The sequence below is a fragment of the Pinus tabuliformis genome, chromosome 9, assembly GCF_031772625.1.
Source record: "Pinus tabuliformis cultivar Carrire ecotype Pingquan chromosome 9, CPIR1, whole genome shotgun sequence".
Lineage (NCBI taxonomy): Eukaryota > Viridiplantae > Streptophyta > Pinopsida > Pinales > Pinaceae > Pinus > Pinus tabuliformis.
Genome location: NC_142307.1, coordinates 727,190,078 through 727,201,043, shown reverse-complemented (window position 1 = coordinate 727,201,043; position 10,966 = coordinate 727,190,078). Strand labels below are relative to the sequence as shown.

At 36.0% G+C, this 10,966-nt stretch overlaps 1 pseudogene; it reads left to right on the top strand.

Moving 5' to 3' along the window:
• The first annotated feature begins 740 nt into the window (after positions 1–740).
• On the top strand, positions 741–10,715 carry LOC149150759 (putative cellulose synthase A catalytic subunit 2 [UDP-forming]; annotated as a pseudogene).
• The last annotated feature ends 251 nt before the right edge of the window (positions 10,716–10,966 follow it).

Sequence of the window (10,966 nt, the reverse complement as noted above, 5' to 3'; positions counted from 1 at the left end):
TGCCACAGAAGCCATGTAAAAAGGCTTGGATTTGGTTTTTTCCATTTTCTGATAATAATTATTATCTTATTAATACTATTAATAAAACATTATTATTATTATTATTATTATTATTATTATTATTATTAATTTTTTATTTTTTTCTTTTATTTTATGAATGTCTTTTCTTTAATATGTTTCTTAACGATACCATTATATATAAAGGTTGGTTGTCCTTTTCTCTTCACATATATTTTTTTCTTCATGTTCTTGATGATGGATGATGAGTGAGGTATTCAACCAAAATGTAAAATGTCTTAACTTTTCTAACACAATTTTCTCCAGAAATTACTTTCTCATTATGAGTTACAATTAGAGAAATTTACATCTTAAAATAATTAATGTTACTTATTATTTTGATATTATTATTATGAAAAATTAATAATTTTATTTGATACTATTATTTAATAATAATATGTAGCAAGTAAAAAAAATTATATATATATAGATATAGATATATGTATATATATATAACTTTACAAATAATCATTTAAATTGAATCGAACCAAAATGCTAAAATAATAGTATACAAATATAAATATAATTAGTTGTTAATGTAAATATAATAAATTATAAAATACCTTAATTTTCATTTTCTATTTCCCAATTCTATTACCCCATACATAATTTGAAAAACATTAAATTCAAATTCTAGTCCCATTAATATATGCTTGTGAATGAATCATTTATATGATGTTACAATGGAGGTATGAAAGAATGATCCATCAAGTCAACTTTTAGCATATGACAAATAAAATTTGCTGTAATTGATTTTTATATGTATTGCAAATCATTGTTACAAAACCATTCCGGTATTCTTTTGGGACTAATTCGAGGAATAACTAGGTATTTTTAAGGATGGTATATAATTAGGCCGTAAGGCGTTTCCCTTTGAGATGAATTGCCCCAGCCGCCTTGGTGTTCTATTGTCGACCGTGGATCTGTGATGTTAGACGATTCAACGAATTTTGATCGCTGATCGAAAACTGAAATAAGAAAACGGGAGAAAAGGGGCAGGTAAAGCGGTTCGGTATGACTCTGAGTCGCTTCATTGTGCGTCAGTTAGCATAGCACTTGCTCTTAAACGTATCGATGAACAGTTCACTGAAGAGAATCTCAGAGCTAAGAGTGAGCTGCTGCTGAAATCGAACCCTGTTCTTAGTAAGAATGTTCCTCTTGTTATTTATTACAGTTTCGTGTTTCCGCAGTTCTTACCAATGGCCCTTATATGCTCAATCTTGATTGTGACCATTATATAAACAACAGCAGGGCCCTTCGTGAGGCCATGTGTTTTTCTTGGGAAGAAAGTCTGTTATGTTCAGTTCCCTCAAAGGTTTGATGGCATTGACAGAAATGATCGATATGCTAATCACAATACAGTCTTTTTTGATGTGAGTGTTGATCAAATTGCATTGTTACAGACTTGCATTTGCGTATGCTGCTTTATGCGCTTTTGAAACTAAAATATTGTACTGGATTGTTTGCAGATCAATTTGAAGGGTTTGGATGGGATACAGGGGCCTGTTTATGTGGGCACAGGGTGCGTTTTCAACAGGCAAGCCCTCTATGGTTATGAGCCTCCTCACAAAGGTAAGATCCATTTTTCAAGCTGTTGTGGACCTAGAAAGAAGAGCAGAAAATCAAACAAGAAGTACAACGACACAAAAATTAGACAAGCCAACTAATTCAACTATCCCCATATTCAGTAGTCTGGAAGACATAGAAGGAGGTGTGGAAGGTAAATGCCAATTTCTAAACAGCTTCTTAAGCTACTAGATGCCACATTTTTATATTTGCCTCTGCCTTACATATTTCACTGTTTGCTAACTATACACAGGATTTGATGATGAAAAATCCCCGCTGGTGTTCCAAAAAAGCTTGGAGAAAAAATTTGGTCAATCCCTTGTCTTTGTGGCATCCACTCAAATGGAGAATAGCGGCGTGCCACAATCTGCAACTCCTGCTGATTTATTAAAAGAAGCAATCCATGTAATCAGCTGTGGTTATGAAGACAAGTCAGATTGGGGAAAAGAGGTAAAACCATAACCACCAATTTGTGAATAATAGTGCTTATATTTGGTTCTTTGGGCCTAGCATAACTGAGATTTAATTTTTTAATGGATTGGGATTTTGTATCTTGTGCAGATTGGTTGGATATATGGTTCTGTGACAGAAGATATTTTGACTCGCTTTAAAATGCACTCTCGTGGTTGGCGATCAATATACTGTATGCCTCCTCGCCCTGCATTCAAGCGATCTGCTCCAATTAATCTTTCTGATCGTCTGAACCAAGTTCTGCGATGGCCTTTGGGCTCTGTGGAAATTCTTCTTAGCAGGCATTTTCCAATTTGGTATGGTTATACTGGAAGGCTCAAATGGTTGGAGAGGTGGCATATATAAACACCACTGTTTATCCTATCACTTCTATTCCTCTGTTTGCATATTGTACATTGCCGGCAATATGTCTTCTTACAGGGAAATTCATTATTCCCGAGGTAGATTTTTAGCCTCTACTCACTATCTGGTTAAAACTGGTCTTTTAACAGACGTTGGATTGTTCTGACCCTTCTAACTTTCATTTGTTGATTTGCAGATTAGCACTCTTGCAAGTTTATGGTTCATTTCATTATTTTTATCCATTTTTGCTACTGGCATACTAGAAATGCGATGGAGCGGGGTTGGAATTGATGAATGGTGGAGGAATGAGCAGTTCTGGGTGATTGGAGGTGTGTCTGCTCATCTCTTTGCAGTCATTTAAGGATTACTAAAGGTCCTTGCTGGCGTTGACACAAACTTCACTGTTACCTCAAAAGCTTCAGATGAAGGTGGTGATTTTGCAGAGTTTTATATGATCAAATGGACTGCTCTCCTTATCCCCCCAACCACTTTGCTTATAATTAACATTGTAGGTGTGGTGGCGGGCATCTCATATGCTATCAGTACCGGTTATAGATCATGGGGTCCCCTGTTTGGGAAACTCTTTTTTGCTTTTTGGGTGATTGTTCACCTTTATCCTTTCCTCAAGGGTTTGATGGGTCGCCAGAAGGGCATTTTTGACGCTTGTAGTCAAGATTGATAAGGCCAGTTCTGATTCTATTTTAATCACATAAAAATCTTATGCAGTCTACTTCTTTCCAGCGGGTTCAACTGGGAGATAAATGTGTGGTAGAATGTAAAGTAATAGGTGTATCGAACATTGTGGAGACATAATTGTAGCAAATGTGAATGTGCCTCTTGGGACTTAAAACTCTGCATATGTGAGTAAGTTATGGTAGTGGAATGTATGCTAAAGGACTTTATAGTGACTTGAAGAAATGCTGGTAAGCGAAGTTACTGGATTGGAAATAGACCAGTAATCATGGCGTTTTAGACTTGCATATTCGCATCTCAGTACAACCTTCTTAATGGATTTTCGTTTTTAATGCTGATTATAATCTAGGCTCTAGCCTATCAGATGACCTGTCTATTGTTCAGAGAAAGGACAAACTTTGAGCACTCATAATCAGCAACAAGTCTATCCAAATATTTGTATCTCTAGTCCAATTATTTGTACCTCTAGATTGTGATTGAACATTTTATATCTCTAGGTCATTATTGAATGCTTGCTCTGATATAATCGATAGACAAACCTATGGCTGGGATTATATGCAGGCTACCACTTTCCTATACCTGCAGCCTTCTTTACAGAGTTAGTTTCTCATTTTAGTTGCAGGCATACATTATTCAAACAATTCAGCAAAGGAGCTAAATTAGGATTGTCCATAGCCTGGCTAAATTTGTTATACTTGAAATAGCATTTTGTCTTTTTAATTGCGACTTATCAGTGTTTGTTAAGCTTTATGTCAAGTCATAACAAATTTGAGTAGGATGGCAAAATTGTGAATCTTCAAGTAGCTCTTCATCTACTTTAAGGAGTTTATAAAACTTATTAGAGCTCCATTAAAGAAAATTGTTGAAGGTCTTTCACCCATATAGATTGGCAGATGTGAAGTGGCCCAACTAGTGGTAAAACAAGGTTATCTTTGCATTTATGATTTATTTAAGTTGGCTTCTTTCTTAGCACAATGGAAATGTAGCAAAGATTAATATCCACTGGGGTTCATGATTCCATGAATAAATAATCCCAATGTGGATGTCTTTTATTGCAAAGTGTTCATTGCTTTTTTTTTATAGTCAAGAAGATTTTTGATTAAAAAAATCCTTCCCAGATTTCAAGTTTCAACAATAAAAGTTAAAACATGTTGCTTTTTACTTGATCCTAACACATCATTTGGATTAATAATTAGATGCTCCTCCCATTTGTTATCTACAGAGTATAAAAAATTCTTCGGAAAAGTTGCATGTTTTCTAGTATGTAACGATAAGTAATATATTGTTGTACTTCTCAAAATATGAATTCTAACAGGATTCGTGAGCTTGTAGCAAAAAGAAGAAATCCATAATAGAGTTTGCTGGACCTTAGGAACAATAATAAGTCAAAAACATAAAGTGTAGGCCCACAATGGAGCTCTCAACTTGCAAAATAGATTGCATAGCAGAGTTGGAAGACTGATCAACACTTACAGAACCCGTAGGCCCCTCGACAAATTATGTAGGCATACATCAGAACATGTAGGCTTGGAACAGTGCCCAATAGTAATTATAAGGTCCTGTAAGTACTCAATAAAGTATATATTGCAACAGAGCCCACTAGCTTGCTAAAGAGTTTGTTGGACTGATATTAGACCTTGAACGAAAGATGCCTTCCCAAGCATGTGCATTCATTCAAAATGTCTTTCTTCTGAGGCACTTTGTTCCAGTGTTTTTCTGCTCATTTAAAGGTTTAATGTGCTAAATTGTTAGAATTTAGCGAAAAAAAGGGATTACTAAAGGTGATTGGAGGTGTGTCTGCTCATCTCTTTGCAGTCATTTAAGGATTACTAAAGGTCCTTGCTGGCGCTGACACAAACTTCACTGTTACCTCAAAAGCTTTAGATGAAGGTGGTGATTTTGCAGAGTTGTATATGATCAAATGGACTGCTCTCCTTATCCCCCCAACCACTTTGCTTATAATTAACATTGTAGGTGTGGTGGCGGGCATCTCATATGCTATCAGTACCGGTTATAGATCATGGGGTCCCCTGTTTGGGAAACTCTTTTTTGATTTTTGGGTGATTGTTCACCTTTATCCTTTCCTCAAGGGTTTGATGGGTCGCCAGAAGGGCATTTGTGACGCTTGTAGTCAAGATTGATAAGGCCAGTTCTAATTCTATTTTAATCACATGAAAATCTTATGCAGTCTACTTCTTTCCAGTGGGTTCAACTGGGAGATAAATGTGTGGTAGAATGTAAAGTAATAGGTGTATCGAACACTTTGGAGACATAATTGTAGCAAATGTGAATGTGCCTCTTGGGACTTAAAACTTTGCATATGTGAGTAAGTTATGGTAGTGGAATGTATGCTAAAGGACTTTATAGTGACTTGAAGAAATGCTGGTAAGCGAAGTTACTGGATTGGAAATAGACCAGTAATCATGGCGTTTTAGACTTGCATATTCGCATGTTAGTACAACCTTCTTAATGGATTTTCGTTTTTAATGCTGATTATAATCTAGGCTCTAGCCTATCAGATGACCTGTCTATTGTTCAGAGAAAGGACAAACTTTGAGCACTCATAATCAGCAACAAGTCTATCCAAATATTTGTATCTCTGGTCCAATTATTTGTACCTCTAGATTGTGATTGAACATTTTATATCTCTAGGTCATTATTGAATGCTTGCTCTGATATAATCGATAGACAAACCTATGGCTGGGATTATATGCAGGCTACCGTTTTCCTATACCTGCAACCTTCTTTACAGAGTTAGTTTCTAATTTTAGTTGCAGGCGTACATTATTCAAACAATTCAGCAAAGGAGCTAAATTAGGATTGTCCATAGCCTGGCTAAATTTGTTATACCTTAAATAGCATTTTGTCTTTTTAATTGCGACTTATCAGTGTTTGTTAAGCTTTATGTCAAGTCATAACAAATTTGAGTAGGATGGCAAAATTGTGAATCTTCAAGTAGCTCTTGATCTAGTTTAAGGAGTTTATAAAACTTATTAGAGCTCCATTAAAGAAAATTGTTGAAGGTCTTTCACCCATATAGATTAGCAGATGTGAATTGGCCCAACTAGTGGTAAAACAAGGTTATATTTGCATTTATGATTTATTTAAGTTGACTTCTTTCTTAACACAATGGAAATGTAGCAAAGATTAATATCCACTGGGGTTCATGATTCCATGAATAAATAATCCCAATGTGGATGTCTTTTATTGCAAAGTGTTCATTGCTTGTTTTTATAGTCAAGAAGATTTTTGATTAAAAAAATCCTTCCCAGATTTCAAGTTTCAACAATAAAAGTTAAAACATGTTGCTTTTTACTTGATCCTAACACATCATTTGGATTAATAATTAGATGCTCCTCCCATTTGTTATCTACAGAGTATAAAAAATTCTTCGGAAAAGTTGCATGTTTTCTAGTATGTAACGATAAGTAATATATTGTTGTACTTCTCAAAATATGAATTCTAACAGGATTCGTGAGCTTGTAGCAAAAAGAAGAAATCCATAATAGAGTTTGCTAGACCTTAGGAACAATAATAAGTCAAAAACATAAAGTGTAGGCCCACAATGGAGCTCTCAACTTGCAAAATAGATTGCATAGCAGAGTTGCAAGACTGATCAACACTTACAGAACCCGTAGGCCCCTCGACAAATTATGTAGGCATACATCAGAACCTGTAGGCTTGGAATGGTGCCCAGTAGTAATTATAAGGTCCTGTAAGTACTCAATAAAGTATATATTGCAACAGAGCCCACTAGCTTGCTAAAGAGTTTGTTGGACTAATATTAGACCTTGAACGAAAGATGCCTTCCCAAGCATGTGCATTCATTCAAAATGTCTTTCTTCTGAGGCACTTTGTTCCAGTGTTTTTCTGCTCATTTAAAGGTTTAATGTGCTAAATTGTTAGAATTTAGAGAAAAAAGGGATTACTAAAGGTGATTGGAGGTGTGTCTGCTCATCTCTTTGCAGTCATTTAAGGATTACTAAAGGTCCTTGCTGGCGTTGACACAAACTTCACTGTTACCTCAAAAGCTTCAGATGAAGGTGGTGATTTTGCAGAGTTGTATATGATCAAATGGACTGCTCTCCTTATCCCCCCAACCACTTTGCTTATAATTAACATTGTAGGTGTGGTGGCGGGCATCTCATATGCTATCAGTACCGGTTATAGATCATGGGGTCCCCTGTTTGGGAAGCTCTTTTTTTCTTTTTGGGTGATTGTTCACCTTTATCCTTTCTCAAGGGTTTGATGGGTCGCTAGAAGGGCATTTGTGACGCTTGTAGTCAAGATTGATAAGGCCAATTCTGATTCTATTTTAATCACATAAAAATCTTATGCAGTCTACTTCTTTCCAGCGGGTTCAACTGGGAGATAAATGTGTGGTAGAATGTAAAGTAATAGGTGTATCGAACACTGTGGAGACATAATTGTAGCAAATGTGAATGTGCCTCTTGGGACTTAAAACTCTGCATATGTGAGTAAGTTATGGTAGTGGAATGTATGCTAAAGGACTTTATAGTGACTTGAAGAAATGCTGGTAAGCGAAGTTACTGGATTGGAAATAGACCAGTAATCATGGCGTTTTAGACTTGCATATTCGCATGTCAGTACAACCTTCTTAATGGATGTTCGTTTTTAATGCTGATTATAATCTAGGCTCTAGCCTATCAGATGACCTGTCTATTGTTCAGAGAAAGGACAAACTTTGAGCACTCATAATCAGCAACAAGTCTATCCAAATATTTGTATCTCTGGTCCAATTATTTGTACCTCTAGATTGTGATTGAACATTTTATATCTCTAGGTCATTATTGAATGCTTGCTCTGATATAATCGATAGACAAATCTATGGCTGGGATTATATGCAGGCTACCGCTTTCCTATACCTGCAGCCTTCTTTACAGAGTTAGTTTCTCATTTTAGTTGCAGGCGTACATTATTCAGACAATTCAGCAAAGGAGCTAAATTAGGATTGTCCATAGCCTGGCTAAATTTGTTATACCTGAAATAGCATTTTGTCTTTTTAATTGCGACTTATCAGTGTTTGTTAAGCTTTATGTCAAGTCATAACAAATTTGAGTGGGATGGAAAAATTGTGAATCTTCAAGTAGCTCTTGATCTACTTTAAGGAGTTTATAAAACTTATTAGAGCTCCATTAAAGAAAATTGTTGAAGGTCTTTCACCCATATAGATTGGCAGATGTGAAGTGGCCCAACTAGTGGTAAAACAAGGTTATCTTTGCATTTATGATTTATTTAAGTTGGCTTCTTTCTTAGCACAATGGAAATGTAGCAAAGATTAATATCCACTGGGGTTCATGATTCCATGAATAAATAATCCCAATGTGGATGTCTTTTATTGCAAAGTGTTCATTGCTTGTTTTTATAGTCAAGAAGATTTTTGATTAAAAAAATCCTTCCCAGATTTCAAGTTTCAACAATAAAAGTTAAAACATGTTGCTTTTTACTTGATCCTAACACATCATTTGGACTAATAATTAGATGCTCCTCCCATTTGTTATCTACAGAGTATAAAAAATTCTTCGGAAAAGTTGCATGTTTTCTAGTATGTAACGATAAGTAATATATTGTTGTACTTCTCAAAATATGAATTCTAACAGGATTCGTGAGCTTGTAGCAAAAAGAAGAAATCCATAATAGAGTTTTCTGGACCTTAGGAACAATAATAAGTCAAAAACATAAAGTGTAGGCCCACAATGGAGCTCTCAACTTGCAAAATAGATTGCATAGCAGAGTTGCAAGACTGATCAACACTTACAGAACCTGTAGGCCCCTCGACAAATTATGTAGGCATACATCAGAACCTGTAGGCTTGGAATGGTGCCCAATAGTAATTATAAGGTCCTGTAAGTACTCAATAAAGTATATATTGCAACAGAGCCTACTAGCTTGCTAAAGAGTTTGTTGGACTGATATTAGACCTTGAACGAAAGATGCCTTCCCAAGCATGTGCATTCATTCAAAATGTCTTTCTTCTGAGGCACTTTGTTCCAGTGTTTTTCTGCTCATTTAAAGGTTTAATGTGCTAAATTGTTAGAATTTAACAAAAAAAAGGGACCAATGATTCATAGGTTGTTTCAATGATCTGCTAACAATTTATTTGTATGGTTACCCTGCAGAAACACTGCAATGATCTGTTTTGGTGTCCTGAAATTAATGTGTTCAATTCTTGTATCGGAAAAAGTTACACATTCAGAATAGTGGATATTACTCCACCCAGATTGTAATAGTTGTACAAGAAAGGAAAAGCATGTCTGACAATTGTATGGTTAATGCAACCCAAATTTTCTAAACTCTAGCCTTAAACGCTGTCAACAATTTTATTCTTGAGTACATGTAAACTACTGCAGATGGGATTTAGTCTTAATCACCAAATTAAAAAGGCTGAGAGAATCTAAATTGCCAGCTAAGAGCACAGAATTTCGATACCTTCAAATGTAGTTTTCGGAGAAACAGCATAAGAATTCAGATTTGCTTATAAGGAGATCATTTATCTTAAATATTATGTCCATGGTCATGTAAAATAAGACCTTGTATGCCAAAATTTATTTTGAGATTGCCATGTTTTGTAACTACATGGAATAAATCGAGGATTTACAGGCATGTGCATTCATTCAAAATGTCTTTCTTCTGAGGCACTTTGTTCCAGTGTTTTTCTGCTCATTTAAAGGTTTAATGTGCTAAATTGTTAGAATTTAGCAAAAAAAAGGGACCAATGATTCATAGGTTGTTTCAATGATCTACTAACAATTTATTTGTATGGTTACCCTGCAGAAACACTGCAATGATCTGTTTTGGTGTCCTGAAATTAATGTGTTCAATTCTTGTATCGGAAAAAGTTACACATTCAGAACAGTGGATATTACTCCACCCAGATTGTAATAGTTGTACAAGAAAGGAAAAGCATGTCTGACAGTTCTATGATTAATGCAACCCAAATTTTCTAAACTCTAGCCTTAAACGCTGTCAACAATTTTATTTTTGAGTACATGTAAACTACTGCGGATGGGATTTAGTCTTAATCACCAAATTAAAAAGGCTGAGAGAATCTAAATTGCCAGCTAAGAGCACAGAATTTCGATACCTTCAAATGTAGTTTTCGGAGAAACAGCATAAGAATTCAGATTTGCTTATAAGGAGATCATTTATCTTAAATATTATGTCCATGGTCATGTAAAATAAGACCTTGTATGCCAAAATTTATTTTGAGATTGCCATGTTTTGTAACTACATGGAATAAATCGAGGATTTACAGGCATTGGCAATATGGGGATGCCACATACAACATTGATAAGAAACTGGCACAGAGGTTAATTTACCTTACGCTGGGGGGCGCACAGCCAGCCGGGAATATGCACCCTGGGCGGACCTGCGTGGGTGAGCCAGCAACACTTGCGGGAGCGGTTTGTGCTCGAGAGGGGTTGCAGAGGTTGCAGAGGAAACTCGACGGATTGCGCGAATGGAGCAAATGGCTCTTTGGCGCGAATGCTCGTTTGAAAATCCTGCCCAGCACAGCCGGTGCCAGCTCGGAGGTAGTGGGTCACCCATTCTCGGAAAACTTATGATGTGATGGGCCATCCTGCTGCCGGAGAAACGATGGATGCGGGATGGAAATGCATGGCATGTATGTATGGTGAGGTTGCTATCGGTGTTATAGACATTTTTGTGCCTTACAGCATAGAGCATGAAATGTCAATAATCTAAGGGATCCAAAGTCTCTAAACATGTTGTTATTACCCTTAGAGGAACAAGGTTAGCAAACCACAGCACTGCAAATCAGTTCTCCACTGAAAAACACTCAAAAACAAGTGAGTTT